We start from the raw sequence: 15,685 nt of genomic DNA, 5'->3' as shown, positions 1-15,685 counted from the left end.
ATCTAACCATTCACCTCTCCTTGCCCATTGGATAAGCGTCCTCTCTCTGGCTCCTGGAACTTCCTATGCCTCTGGGGTAACCACTACTTCCCATGCCTGCTGAGCCCACTCACTCCTTGTCCTGTATTGGCACCCTCTCTGTTTCCTTGCCTCCTCCTCCTCCTCCTCGGAGCTGCTTGCTAAGCTCTGCAGATTCCTTCTGGGCCTCTGTGACCTTGTCCCTCCTGGAAGTTCCACAGCTCCTCTGTGCCCTCCTGTGCTTCTCTCTTGTCTCAGCTCCCACTTGGAGCTTATAAAACTCCCTTTGGCAGAGCTCCTTTCACGACCCTTTCTCTCTTCCTCCGTGGACTTAGATTTTATTAGAGCCTTGCTCTGTCACTGCAAACAGCTTGACCTCGGTACAGACCCATGTCCAAAGCTGGCATGCTCAATTTTCTTTTTGTTTTTTGTTTTTTGAGACAGGATTTCTCTGTGTATTCCTGGCTGTACTGAACTTGCTTTGTACACCAGGCTGGCCTTGAACTTACAGAGATCTGCCTGCCTCTGCCTCCCCACAGGTGTGGGCCACGGCACCTAGCTAGTGTGCCACTGCACAAACAAATGGTGCAAAAAAAAAAAAAATGCTCGTTTCTAACTTTCTCTCCTTTATTTCTTCCTATCTTCACCTGTCTGGGTTAGCTCTTACATATGGATGTTTAGCATCCGAGAGGCCCCACCTCTCACCAACAGTCCATGCTAATAGGGTCAGGAAATTACTCGTTAGTTCGCCGTCCAAGGCCAATCCAGTTTCCTATAACTTCCGTCCTTCTTTGTCTCTCCTTCACTGGGGTTTTCCCCATGCCTGTTCTCCCTATGACCGCAGAAAGGTTACTGTGAAAAGTGTTCAGAAACTTACTGAGGTTGCCCATACCGGTCCTGCGAATACCACGGACCAAATCTGATCCATCCTAATTCCCCTTCCCATCCTTAGTACCACAGGAGGGATCCTTCTACCTCTACATTCAAGACCCATGGGACACCAGCTGGGCGGAGGGGGTCACTGGCAAACCAGCTCAGCAGACACCCCATCACCAAGGATGAAATCCGGCAGGCACAATCAAACCACAAAGAGTGTGCACCCCGCTCTCCCGACACCCGGGTATAGAGAAAAATAGAGGCTGTGATCCGACATGCATTACAGGCTCCTCCCTCCTCCCTAACGTCTTCCTGATCCCACCTCTCCATCCTCATCGTCACTTCCATTTTTTGTTTCAGACCTCAACCTCCACGTATCAGCTTCTATATAATATATAAATATTAAAACATATGATGTAATTATATGGTATATAACTCTAATATAGCATAATATGATATATAAATGTTATAATACTTTCTATAACAACACTCTGCCTGGCTGCTTTGGAGAATGTCGGTTGTGTGTTGCTCCCGGGTCAGACTCATGACAGCTGTTTGTAGCCTCACCCAGTGGGCTGTCAGACTCTCTAACCTTGCCACTCATTAATGCCCTGAACCAACTATCACTACCACCCCTTATCTCTCCCACAGTTTTCTCTTTGGTATCACAGACTGCTTTAACTTGGAGACACACTTTTTGGGCACAATGGAATCGTCACGCTGTAATAATATCCTGACCCTGAGCACTAGCACCAGCCTCATGCCCGAATCCTCACAACACCTACATCCTCTGTGACGCTCAGATTTGCCACTGCTACCCACCAGGTGGTAGGGCCCTGGTGTTCCTTTTCCCAAAATTTGGGGTGGTGCCCAGAGAAGATCCCTTGCCCGTCCCCATCACAGTTTACAGTGGTACAGCATGGCAAACTGGTGGCTCAGGCCTTACCCCTTCTCACCTTCCTAGGTACAACCGCTGGCATTGAAAGGGTTAGACTAACTTTGTAACCTATATGTCTTCTAAAGCCTATAGTTTTGAGTTTTAGGTCCAGGTTAAGCTAAAGCCTCTTGGTACCTTTCTAGAGAGTGAAGGAAGGTGACCCTATCTGTGAGGACAGATATAAAAAAAGGGCAAGCAAGCAATGACCTTCACTCAGCAAAAGAAGGACCAGACCCTTGCCTTTGAGATAGCGTTTCTTAGCAACGAACCTAGACTTCTTCTGAGTAGCTTTTGACCTCCAGCCAAAAGTCTGTAGCTCTTAATCTTCAAGGATGAGCTAACCACCCCCACCTTAAATTGCAGCTGCATCCACACTTGGCAGGACTGGCCAAGCTTGAACACCTAAGACTAACCAATTATCTTACTTTATAACTTCCTCATCCAATCCTAAATTGCCAAAACTGCAACTTCAAATTTCCCGCAATTTTTCTTTTAAAAACCTAAAGGCCCATGTCTCCCGGTGCCACTCTTTGCTGACCGGCAGGGGTGACCCCGTTGTACAATGGTTAATAAACCTCTTGCTTTTGCAACGAGTCTTGGTCTGGGGGAGTTTCTGGGAAGGGCGAGATTGAACTCCTGAGCTGTGAGACCCCAGGTCTTACAGCATTACCACTGGAAACAGTGACACTGACTCCTTCCCTAACCATTTACTGTCAGTTTTCCTCTCGGTTCATCCAGGACCTCCAACGAGTGGCTCAGACCATCCTCTCCCTCCGGGGCCAAATACATTCCCCGGCCACTGTGATGCTCTAAAACCAGCGAGGATTAGATTTAGTAACCTCGGAGAAGGGTGGCATTTGTCTCTTCCTCAGGGAGGAATGTTGCTTCTATGTCAACCAACTGAGTACAGTAAAAAGCAAGCTCTGACAGCTCTGGATCTCCAAAAACATAAACAGCTCCATGGCTCCTCCGGCCAACGGATCATCAACAGTCCAACGTGGAACGGGATACGGACTTTTTTTTTTTTTTTTTAGATTTAATTCACTTTATTTTCCTTGTATAAAAACCCTTATGTGGTAGCCACAGCTGGAGCCTGGGTCCTCTGAACAGAGACTCTGGTGTGGGTTTTCACAAGATGATCAGTGAATTCCTGATAAGGAGACTTGGTGAACACAGTCTCTTCCCAGAGGTCGGGGCTCAGTTAGCTGTAGGTCTTGGAGATGGCCTCAAAGGTGGCCTTGGCAAAGTTGCCCAGGGTAGCACTACAGCCCCTGGCTGATGTGTAGCAGTCATCAATACCGGCCATCATTAGCAGCTTCTTGGGCACAGGGACAGAGATGATGCCAGGGCCTCTGGGATGAGACTCACCAGAACAGAGCCACAGCGGCCTGTTACCTTGCACGGAATGGTGTGGGCCTCACCAATCTTGTTGCCCCAATAGCCTCTCCGCATAGGGATGATGGAAAGCTTGGCCAAGACGATGGCTCCTTGGATGGCAGTGGCTACCTCCTTGGAACACTTAACACCAAGACCAACGCAACCATTGTAGTCCCCAATATCGACAAAAGCCTTGAACCTGCTCCTCTGGCCAGCCCGTGTCTGCTTATGCGCTAGCATGATCTTTAGAACCTCATCCTTTAGGGATGTGCCCAGGAAAAAGTGGATAATCTCAGATTCCTTAATGGACAGGGAGAATGGGTAGCTCTCCTCCAAGGGCTTTATCTTCACGTCCTAACCAGGTGGCCCAGCATGATGACAGGGATCCACTCCTTATCTTCGGCTTTACCTCCATGAGCCCCGAGGCCTCAGCCACACCCACGGCCTTGGCACAATAGTGGCTCCTAAGACAGTGGAATCCTCCATGGAGGCCGGAAGCTGCTGCCGCTGCCAGGGCCTCCTAATCCTGGGACTCCCTGGTCCTTCGGGCCCTCCCACTGTACTGGCGGCATCCACCATTTGGTGTTTCCCTGAAGAAGAAGCAATACTGCCTTTCTTCACTCCCTTACTCCTCCTCTTCCTAATCCTAATCACACCCTGTCTTGTAAACTACTTGCCTAGATTTCTTCAACAAATTCAAAAGATTTATAACCAGACCTTTAGTCAGCTGTTATTACGGGATTATCAGCGGCTACAGAGCTGTAGGCCTTTACTCCTGACAGAAGCCCTGACGGCGAAGCTCAAGCTTGCCCTGTGGACTTGGGTGCCTCTCCCCCATACAGGAAATAGTTTAATGATAATGTCTCCCTTTTTCCCAGTCCCCGATTTGAGTTATCATTGGAAAACACAAAAGAAAGGAATGTAGGGAAAAGGAAAGAACAGTTTGTCCCTGACTTGATTCTAAGCCCCAGGCCGAGGCCAAGGAAAGAACACCCTGCCCCTGGCCCAACTCTGAGCCCCAGGACTCGGAAATCCCCGCCCCCATGACTCAACATCAACTGCCAAACAATGTTTCAAAGTTGGTGGTCAAGCACTGCTTCCAGGGGAGTTATATTTTTCCACTAGCTCACTGCACATGCTCCAAAAGCCCTATAGAAGCCCTCCATTGCCCCTTCCTCTGTGAGCTCGCTTCCTTTTTAGAGACAGCTGTCCTTCCTTGTGGTTCCTGATTGCCAAGATACCCTTGCACTGGGTGACTTTTAAATCCAGCCCAGGGAATTTGTTTTAAAAATAATGGACATCAATCCATTTCTCAAATGCATTATTTTTCCTATGTGACTTGTCTTGCAGAGCTTTGTATATGTATAGTAACTCTTGCTGTCAAGAAAACTGTTTAGGCACACCCCTTGTAATCCCAGCATAAGGGAGGCAGAGGCAGGTGGATCTCTGTGAGTTTGAGGCCAGCCTAGTCTACAAAGGGAGTCCAGGACAGCCAAAGCTACACAAAACCCTGTCTGGGGCAGGGAGGGAGAACCCTTTCTCTTTATCACATTTTCTTTTGATTTGTTGTTGTTGTTGGAAACAGGGTTTCTCTGTGTAGCCCTGGATGTCCTGGAACTCATTCTGTAGACCAGGATGGGCTTGAGCTCAATGAGATCCACCTGCCTTAGCCTCCCAAGTGCTGGGTTTAAAGGTGGGCACCACCATGCCTGACTTTCTTTTGAATTTTTAAATTATTAAATTTAAATTTAAATTTAAATTTAAAAATTTTAAATTTTTAAATTAGTGTGTCGTAGAACACTATGGAGATCAGCTCCTGAGCTGTTTTTTTTTTTTTTTTTCCTTCCACCAGGTAGGTTCTGGGTTCCCAAACAGATGACCTGTGAGCTATCTTGTCAGACCCCTATAGTGAGAGTTTCAACATTTTCTCTTCTTTGTTTTTTAAAATGCTTTGTTTTTCAACTCTTCTCTAATGTTTATTGGTTCAGACACCCAACATCGCTATATGCCATCAAGTTCTTCCACAAAACAAATATGAAACTGTAAGTATTGGTCAAATTACATTATTAATTTATAGATGTAAAAAGAGAAAAGCATTTATAGACAGCCAAACGGTCTATAATATCCTCATTTAAAATAGTCTAAACAGATACTAATTTTTAAAAAGAATAATGTTTTTGTTGTTTTATAGTAATTTTAATTTTCTTGGCTCTTCTTCAAATAGTGAGGAGTTTGTTTTATTATATTTGTAATTTTTTTCAAATGGCACTGCTATTCAGTTCAACATATATTCACCAAATACCAACATTGGATAAAGCCACTTTCTGGTTTTGAGAGGGCAAAACACAAACGGAACCATTCCACAGTCATGCCTGAACACTTGCAAAATATGGCAAAATATGAGCACTGTCCGAATTACAAAATCAAGCAAGCTTTTCTTCCTAGTGACAGTGAGTGCTGACTTATGGTGGTCCCCTCAGTTGAGTCCCCTGTCCAGGTAAGATTCACTGTGATGTCCTATCATACGGCCTACTGAGAAAGCTCAGAGGTTAAGAGCACTTGCTGCTCTTGCAGAGGCCCTGAGTTTGATGCCAGCACCCACGTAGCTTACAACCATCCGTAACTCTAGTTCCAGGTGATTGGGGAGCCCTTTTTTGGCCTCCTCAGACAACAGGTAGGTAGATGCGCTTACATGCAAGCTCAATATTTATACATAAAAAGCTAAAATAGCCAGAAATAGTGGTGTGTGCCTTTAGTCCCAGCACCACAGAAAGAAAGAAAGAAAAAGAAAGAAAGACAGGCTTCCATCTCAGAGATAAACCCTGCTTCTTTAAATCCTCCCCTAGATCACTGAACAAATGCAAACACCATAAGTCCTTTTAAGGTTTATTTTGTCTATGTGTATGTGGGTACTTTAGAGACCAGAAAAAGAGTAGGATCACTTAGAGCTGGAGTTACAGTGATTGTGAGTGCTGGTACTTGAACTTAGGTCCTCTGCAAGAGCAGCAAATGCTCTTAACAGCTGAGCCAGCACTCCAGCCACCTCAAAATCCTTTCAAACACACTCTTTTTAAAAAAGATTTATTTATTATGTATACAGTGTTCTGTCTGCAAATTAGAGGAGGGCACCAGATATCATTATAGGTGGTTAGGAGCCACCATGTGGGTGCTGGGAATTGAACTTGGGACCTCTAGGAAGTGCAGCCAGTGCCCTTAGCCTCTGAGCCATCTCTCCAGCCCTCAAACACACTCTTACTAAGATATAGCATAGTATAGATATGCAACAATAATACACCTAGTTTGGCCAACCACAGAAGTGTTCCTGGTAGACAGTGGCTGGTTAATTTAGAGAAAGTCTTGGGTGTGGTGGTGTAAGCCTCTAATACAAGCACTAAGAGAGGCAGAGGCAGGAGAATCAAGAGTTGAAGGTGAAGGGTGGCTGAAGAGATGGCTCAATTCCCAGCACCCATAAGGCAATTCACACCTGTCTGGAAATTCCAGTTCCAGGGCTTCTGACACCCTCACATAGACAGACATGTAGACCAAACACCAATGGACAGAAAATTAGAATAAATTATATATATTTTTTGTTTTGTTTTGTTTTTATAGACAGGGTTTCTCTGTAGTCTTGGCTATCTTGGAACTCACTCTATAGACCATGCTGGCCTCAAACTCATAAAGACCTACCTGCCTCTGCCTTCTGAGTGCAAATTAGCTATATATATAAAAGTTGCCAATATTAATAACAAAATCTAAAGCTGGGCAGTGGTGGTGCACACCTTTAATCCCAGAACTTGTGGGGCAGAGACAGTTGGATCTCTGTGAGTTCAAGGCCAGCCTTGTCTACAGAGTGAGTACCAGGACAGCCAAGGCTACACAGTGAAACCCTGTCTTGAAAAACAAACAAAAGACCTAAAAGAGTAAGAAATTTCATTTATCCACTTGTCCTTTTGTGTCTATTTATATTATACAGTGGTGAGTTTTTCCTCATAAGCTCAATATTACATATAACGATATATATTTATTTCTAAATAGGTTATATTTGTTTCTATTATAATTGATTTTCCTATCGTATTCTCCAATTTATCCTTAGCTGTACCAAGGATTGGCACACTTCTCTGTGTGACAGTAAATCTTTTCGTTTTAATGAACTATAGTTTCTACAACAACTACTCAGCCTTGCGGTTCCACTATAAAAACAGCTGCATATGGGGCTGGCGAGATGGCTCGGCGGTTAGGAATCTGTTCTTCCAGACTACCTGCACTGGCTTTCCAGCATCTACACTGGTCTGTTCACAACCGCCTGTCGCTCCTGGGGATCTGAAACTCTCATATCTATGTATGGTATGAGCACCATACCCATGTGCACATACCGTTCATAGAGACACAAATATACACAAAGTTAAAAATAAAAATAAAAGCCTGTGTAGTGGCGTACCCCTGTAATCCCAGCATTCAGGAAGCAGAGGCAGGCGGATCTCCGTGAGTTTGAAGCCAGCCTGGTCTACACAGAGTTCCAGGGTAGCTGGGCCTGCATTGTAAGACCATGTTTCAACAAAACAAAACAAAACAAAACCAAAACCAGAAACCCAACACAACAAAGTAAAAATAAAACACTTAACACTGAGTGCGGTGGTGCACACCTTTAATTTCAGCGCTCAGGGGGCAGAGGTAGGCGGAGCTCTGTGAGATCCAGCCTGGTCTACATAGCCAGTACAGGACAGCCAAGGCTATACAGGGAAACCCTACTTCAAAAAACCAAACCAACCAACCAAACAAACAAAAAGCCACTAAAAAACAAACGAAAAACTTAAAGGAGCAAACAGACCAGGCGGTAGTGGCGCAGACTGCCTTGAGAGGTAGAGGCAGGCGGCCTCTGAGATGAAGGCCAGCTGCCTGGTTTACAAAAGAAAACACAAACAAACAAGCAAAAACCCAGCCACAGACAATACATAAAGGAGTGTGCATGGCTGTGCTTCAGCAAGCGGCACCTGTATTAGCAGCCGGCAGGCTAGATCAGCCCTCTTAGCTGTAATTTTTAGATCCTCCTCTAGAGAAAAGCTGCTGGTTGTTGATACGCCACATCTTCCCTGGGTACCTGCCGAATTCTTTCGATGCTATTGATGACTTTTGCTTTGTGTTCTTGGGTTCCCCCAGAACTACTCTTCTCACTTTCAAAGTATAGTTTTGCCTTTCATTACATTCTGAACTTTGTTTTCTAATTGTCTTAGCTAGCACTTCCAGAAAAGTCTCAGACATTGCTGGCATTAGAACAACCTTTTCTGTTTTCTGAACCTTTGGTGTGAGTTCTGCAAGCTCAATAATTGATGAAGCTGCCACTATTTGAAACATTATGTCTTGTTAAACTACATGCTATTAGCCTGTGTACAGACACACACACAATCCCCCCCCCCCGAAAAGCTATGCTATTAAGTTATGGATTTTGTTTTGTTGGCGTTTTCTTGCTTTTATCCGGGAATTATGTTAGATTTTGTGTGGGTGTAGGTGATCCAGATGTCAACCTGGGGTGTCATTCCTTTGTACCCATTCACCTGGTGTTTTGAGACACTGTCTCTTGGATTAGGGAGATGGCTCAGCAGCTGAGAGAGTGTACTGCGCTCTCAGAGGACATGAGTCCAGTTCCCAGCACCTGCTGGGCAGCTCACACTGCCTGTAAAGTCAGCTCCAAGGAATCCAACATCTCTGGCCTTCTCAGGCGTCTGTGTACGCGTGCGTGGGCACAATACACACACACTTAAAAACAAAATTTTAAATGTGAGAAAGAGAGAGAGAAATGGGCCTCTCTCACTGGCTCGGAATGAGCTGAACAGACAGTCCAGGCAATCTAACCCTGGCTTCCCTATGCTGAAGAAGCAGAGGGCTCGGTCATCCGGTGAAGCTGAGTATCTCTTTCCACGGCGCTGACAGCCGGCAGCTTCCTAGAGACCTACCAGCCCTGAGTCCCACCGGGAAAGGCCTAAGGGGCTGGAACCTGAGTGGCCGCAGTAGACTAGATGCTGAGGGGGAAGTGAAAGTAGACAGGCGGCCGAGGTAGGAAGCTGCTGGGCCCTCAGGGTGTGTCCCCTCAGTCCTCTTTGGAGCTACCCTAACATCCAGAGGTGTGTCTACGAGGTGACTCTAAAGCCCGTGGATGGCAGAGGACAACTTCTGGGAGTCACTTTTCTCCTCCTACCACGGGGGCTGGTGAGATGGCTCAGGCCGTCAGACTTTGCCACAAGCACCCTCATCTGCTGAGCCATCTCACCAGCACAGAATAAACTGTATAAACTTTAGGATTAGATTGTTGACATTTAAATAATAACTTGCTGGGCAGTGGTGGTCCATGCCTCTAATCCCAGCACTTGGGAGGCAGAGACAGACAGATCTCTAAGTTGGAGGCCAGCCTTGACTACAGAGCAAGTTCCAGGAAAGCCAGGGCTATAGAGAAATCCTGTCTCAACAAAACAAAACAAAAACAACAAATCCCCCAAACGAACAACATAAAAGCAAAGCAAAACACAACAACTGGGGGCTAGAGAGATGGCTCAGTGGTTAAGAGCACTGGCTGCTCTTCCAGAGGACCCAGGTTCAAAGCTGCTCCATATGTGCTTAGAATTGAACCTAGGTCCTTTTCAAGAGCAGCCATTGCTCTTAACTGCTGAGACATCTCTGTAGCCCTGTGCAGCACATTCTTTACCAAAATGAGGAACTGAAAAAGTTCCCGGTCTAGTTTGCTGAGGGTTGTCTTTTCCAGGGCTTTTGTCCCAGATGTTTTCCATGCACTGGTACTATCCTGCAGTACAGTGCTTCTCAACCTTTTTAAAGCTGTGGCCCTTTGCTATAGCTCATGTTGTGGTGACCCCCATCATAAAATTATTTCACTGCTACTTCATAACCGTAATTTCCTACTGTTATGAATGTAAATGTAAAGATCTATGTGATGGCCAAGGGAGTCGTAACCCACAGCTTGAGAACCACTGCTGTAGATCTCCAGCAAATTCTTCTTTAACATAACCGCGTTAATCTTTCTGTTTGTTTGTTTTTGAGACAGTGTCTCACTAAATAGCCCTGGCTGGCCTCGAACTCACAGAGTTGTGCTTGCCTCTGCTTCCTGAGTGCTGGGATTAAAAAGACATCTTTCTGGTGACCATCTCCTGTCCTGGTGCCATGAAGAGCCAAAGCACCGGGACAGATGACTCCTGTCCCCACAGCAACATGACCATTGTGGGAACGATAGTTTGTGATTTACCAGAGACCTCAGAGATGCCCGAGAAGCATAAAAGTATGGAGCTTATATTATGGTCAGACAGTCAAATTTCTACCTCAATGTGGGCTGCAGAGTGCAGAGAGCTTTCCATCATATACATGCATCATTATCTTATTTGCTTATGTGAATGAGTGTTTTGCCTGCATGCATGTCTGTCTAGCACACGTGTATCTAGCACAGATGACACCAACAGACGGTTAGATGTCCTGAACTAGAGTTACAGATGGCTGCAAGCTGCTGTGTGGTTGTCAAGAATCAAACCCAGGTCCTCTGGAAGAGCAGCCCTGCTCCTAACTCTGAGCCATTTCTCCAGCCCCCAGAGGGGTGAACCTTTACTCACTTTGCCCTGTTTTGAGAGTAATCAAAGAATAGAGCACTGCCTTTAATGTGAAAAAAAATATATATATATGTACACACACGCACACATATATCATATATAATAGTGGATATAGTCACTATATGACTGTGTAAAATTTTCAGGTGTGTTTTTCCCATTAAAGATAATTTTCTGTTGGTCAGGCAGTGGTGGCAAATGCCTTTAATCCTAGCACTCAGGATGCAGAGGCGGGTGGATCTCTAAGTCTGAGCCTGGTCAACAGAGCAAGTTCCAGGACAGCCAGGGCTACACAGAGAAACCCTGTCTGATGATGATGATGATGATGATGATGATGATGATGATGATGATGATAATTTTTTATCAAGAAAACAAAAAATTCAAAAAATAGTGTACTGGGCTCATTTATTGTTTTGAGAGACAGGATTTCTCTGTGTAGCCCTGGCTGTCCTGGAAGACCAAACTAGCCTCAAACTCAGAGATCTGCCTGCTAGGATCTCAAAGATCGACCAAGTACTGGGATGAAAAGTGTATGCCACCATGCTTGGCTAAAGATTTTTCTTTTTTCTCAAGAGAGGGATTCTCTGTGTAGCCTTGGCTGTCCTAGATTGGCCTTGTAGACCGGACTAGTCTCAAACTCACAACTGCCTACCTCTGCCTCTGCTTGCCTTTGGGATTAAGAGCATGAACCATCATGTCTGGCTTAAAGATTTTTTTAAATTAACTGAAGATTTGTAAATCAACTTACTAAGTATTTAGGAAATATATGGAGGCTGTGAATATGGTCTGACAATTCTTCAGTACAATTTGCTATATTAAAATTTATTTTTCTAGATAAAGAAAATGTAATACATTTACACAATGGAGTATTACTCAGTAGCTAAAAAAAATTATATCAAGAAATTTTCAGGCAGCTGAGCAATAATGGCACATACCTTTAATCCCAGCAGTCAGGAGGCAGAGGCAGGTGAATCTCAGTGAGCCTGAGACAGTCTACACAGTGAGTTCAGGACAGCCGGAACTACACAGAGAAACTTTGTCTTGAAAACACACACATAGCAGGGTGTGGTGGCACACACCTGTGATCCCAGCACTCAGGGAGGCAGGGGCAGGTGGATCTCTGTGAGTTCAAGGCCAGTTTGGTCTAGGAAGTGAGTCCAGGAGAGCCAAGCCTACACAAGAAAAAGAGAGAGGAGAAAGAGAGAGAGAGAAAGAAAGAAAGAAAGAAAAAAGAAAGAAACTAATCAAGAGGGAGGACTCTTGCTAAAATGCTCAATCCCTATCCAGAAAGGCAAAGAGGATGGACATCAGAAGAAGGAGAAAAGAGGGAACAAGTCAGAAGCCTGACACAGAAGGTCTCTGAAAGGCTCTGCCCTGCAGACTATCAAAGCAGATGCTGAGACTTACGGGCAACCTTTGGGGAGAGTGCAGGGAATCTTATGAAAGAAGTGGGAAACAGTAAGATCTGGGAGAACAGGAACTCCATAAGGAGACTAACAGAACCAAAAAACTGAGCACAGGAGTCTTTCCCGAGACTGATACTCCAACCAAGGACCATGCATAGAGATAACCTAGAACCCCTGCACAGATGTAGCCCATGGCAGTTCAGTGTCCAAGTGGGTTCCACTAATGGAACAGGGACTGTCTCTGACATGAACTGATTGGCTTGTTCTTTGATCACCCTCCTTGAGGGGGAGCAGCTTTACTAGGCCACAGAAGAAGACAATGTAGCCACTCTTGATGAGACCTAATTGACTAGGATCAGAAGGAAGGAAAAGAAGTCCTCTCCTATCAGTGGACTTTGGGAGGGGCATGCATACAGAAGGAGGAGGAAGGGAGGGATTAGGAGGAGAGGAGGAAGGAAACCACAGGGAAGATACAAAGTGAATAAAGTGTAATTAATAAAGAAAAGAAAAGAACAGAAAAGAAAAGAAAGACACACACACATACAATGCAGGCAAATGGATGGAACTAGAAAAAAATTATCCTGAGTGAAGTAACCCAGACCAAGAAGACAAACATGGCCTCCAGCAGTGGGACCGGGACACGAACCCAGGCACAAAACCTTCCACCTACAATCTGTCCCACCTGCAAGTTGTGCTGGGGCACTGATGGCACAGAACTTCTGGGAGTGGCCGACCAAGGAAAGGTCTAATTTGAGTCCCTCACCACGAGAGGGAGCCCATCCCATGCTTTGCCTAGAGGGCCAAGAACCAGAGGCTGGAGAGCCCAGAGAATCAAACAGGACAGGTAAAAATAAATAAATGAATGAATGAATGAATAAATAAATAAATAAATAAATAAGAGAAATTATGCCTAACAGATTGGTGTCTAGTCCAGATGGGAACAGATGCAGAGATCCACAGCCAAACATCAGGCAGAGAGCCCAGATTGGAGGTCACCATGGGGTCCCTCCACTCAAGAGCTCAGGAAACCCTAGGGAAGAAGGGGAGGAAGAACTGTGAGAGGCAGAGGGGTCACGACCAACTCTGGGAATCAACTAAGGAGGGCTCACGGTGGCTCACAGAGCCAAGCAGCCTCAGGAAGCCTGCGTGGGTCTGCACTAGGTCCTCTGCATATGTGTTACAGCTGTGGGCTTGGTGTTCTGGGGAGACTCCTGACGGTGGAAGTAGGGGTGTCTGATTCCTTTGCCTGCTCTTGGGACCCTTTTCCTCCTACTGGGTTACCCAGCCTCGATGTGAGGGTTTGTACCTACCTGGTCTTACGGTATCTTGTGCTGAGTTTGGTTTATGTCCCTGGGAGGCCTGTTCTTTTCTGGGGGGAGGTGGAGGGGGGAGAGTGGACCTGGGGGACAGGGGGAGATGGAGGAAGCTGCAGTCAAGATGAATTGTATGAGCAAAGAATAAATAAAAACTAAAAAAGCAAAATCAGAAACAACTCAATCTTCAGAATAAGAATTTTTTTTTAGGAAAAAAGCCATTTCAGTGTGTGAGCTGGGGTGGAGGACAGCAGTACCCACAGTGGCGGTTGGGAATCTTCCAGTTTGTAAGGTCCCTGGTCTAGTGAGTTCGCTTGTGCGCTTAACACAAACAGTCAGGGTGCAAATGCGCTCAGGTCTCCTCCAGAGTGAGAGGTCGGGGGACCGCTTCACTACTCATTCTGAAACACCAGGGCTGCACACTTCACACCAAACACGGACACCAAAGAGTCTCCACAGGACAGTCTCTGCCACGAGCACAGGTGTGGAGACCTATGCCAAAACGTGGCAAAGGGACAGGACCTTGACTTGGTAGTAAAGTGCTGGCCGAGCAAGAGGAGGACCCTAGATGTGAGCCGTTCGAATCACACAAGTGCCACAGAACTCAAGGACGAGGCAAGAGAATCATGGACGGACTTACAAAAACCAAACACCCATCACCACACATACACACAGTTAACACACGGAGTCTACAGTGCGCAAAGGAGGAATCCGGTGACATGATGAAGTGGGATTTGTTCCAGCTGTGGTAAACTGGTTTAACATTTAAGAAAAATTGTGCTGGGTGGTGGTGATGGGGTGTATGCCCTTTATCCTAGCACTCAGAAGGCAGAGGCAGTGTTCAAGGCCAGCCTGGTCTATAGAGCGACTCCCAGGACGGCCGGGGTTAACAGAGAAACTGTCTCAAAAACAAAAACACCCATAACCAAACCAAACGAAAAACTTTTTTAAAAATCAGCGTGGGTGTTGGAGCGATGGCTTGGTGGTCAAAAGCCCACACTGCTGCCTTATGAGGGCGGGAGCTCAGAGCCCAGACATATGTCATGCGGGCTACAACCGCCTGTGACTCTACCTCCCCTTTCCTTCCTTCAGGAAGGGAAGTGCCAATAATTTGAGTTAGTTGATCATGCCTACGTGATGAGGCTTTCTTAAAAAGTTTTGTTCAGACTTCTGGATGTATCTGGAGGTCCCTGGAGGGCAGCGCATCCCAGAGAGGATGTGGCAATTCCCACCGCACGCTTTGTCCCCTGTGGCCCTTCCATCTGGTTATTTACATGTATCTCTGTAACATGTTTTAACTTAAAAAAATGATGTGTGTGTGTGTGTGTGTGTACATGGAATGTGAGCATAAGTGCAGGCACCTGCAGAAGCCAGACAAAGGTGTAGGATGCCCTGGAGCTCAAGGGACCAGTGGTTCGGAGCTGCTGGACATCGGTGCTGGGAACTGAGCTCTCTAGTACCCTGTAATATACTTTTGCTTGTTAAGAGTCTCACGATGAAGCCACTAGCTGGCTTTGAACTTGAAGCCTCAGGCTCTGGACTGTTAGGATTATAGGCCCGCACCACCACATCTGCTTTTATAATAAGCAGGTGAAGGTAAGTAGAGGGTCCCTTAAAAATTACCAAACCTAGAGAGGTTGTGGAAACCCTGATTAGCAGCCTGCTGGTCTGAATCACAGACCCACAGCCTGTCATGGATACGTGAGCTGTGACACACACCACCTACCTTGTTTTGTGGGTGGAGTTGTTCATCTGGTGGCCAGCACTGAAGGAGTGGGTGGATAGAACACAGGTCCAAGGAGAGTAGGAAGACGGGCATAAGATAGAGGGTTATAGAGGATGGTTGTTACATGGGCCCATAACCCCTCCGTGTGTGACTTGCGTTGAGGTCCTGTGTGGTTGGGTGTGTGTAGCAGGACAGAGGTGAACACTGGGTGTCTGACTGCTCGTCACCTTGCTGAGGCAGGGGCTCTGGCTGAACTTGGGTTTGCTGACTCAGCTGCACTGTTTGTGAACATACTCCATTGGGGTGGGGGTGGCACATGCCTTTGATCCCAGCACTCGGGAGGTAGAGACAGGTAGATCGCTGAGTTTGAGGCCAGCCTGTCTACAGAGCGAGTTCTAGGACAGCCAGAGCTACATAGAGAAACCCTGTCT

The 15,685-nt window shown here is 46.2% G+C and overlaps 1 pseudogene; it reads right to left on the bottom strand.

Annotated features, from left to right (window-relative positions):
• Nucleotides 1–2,858: 2,858 nt before the first annotated feature.
• Nucleotides 2,859–3,899, bottom strand: LOC110549297 (small ribosomal subunit protein uS5-like; annotated as a pseudogene).
• Between the last annotated feature and the right edge of the window lie 11,786 nt (nt 3,900–15,685).

This window comes from Meriones unguiculatus, chromosome 1, assembly GCF_030254825.1.
Source record: "Meriones unguiculatus strain TT.TT164.6M chromosome 1, Bangor_MerUng_6.1, whole genome shotgun sequence".
Lineage (NCBI taxonomy): Eukaryota > Metazoa > Chordata > Mammalia > Rodentia > Muridae > Meriones > Meriones unguiculatus.
This window is presented reverse-complemented; position numbering and strand designations above follow the sequence as displayed.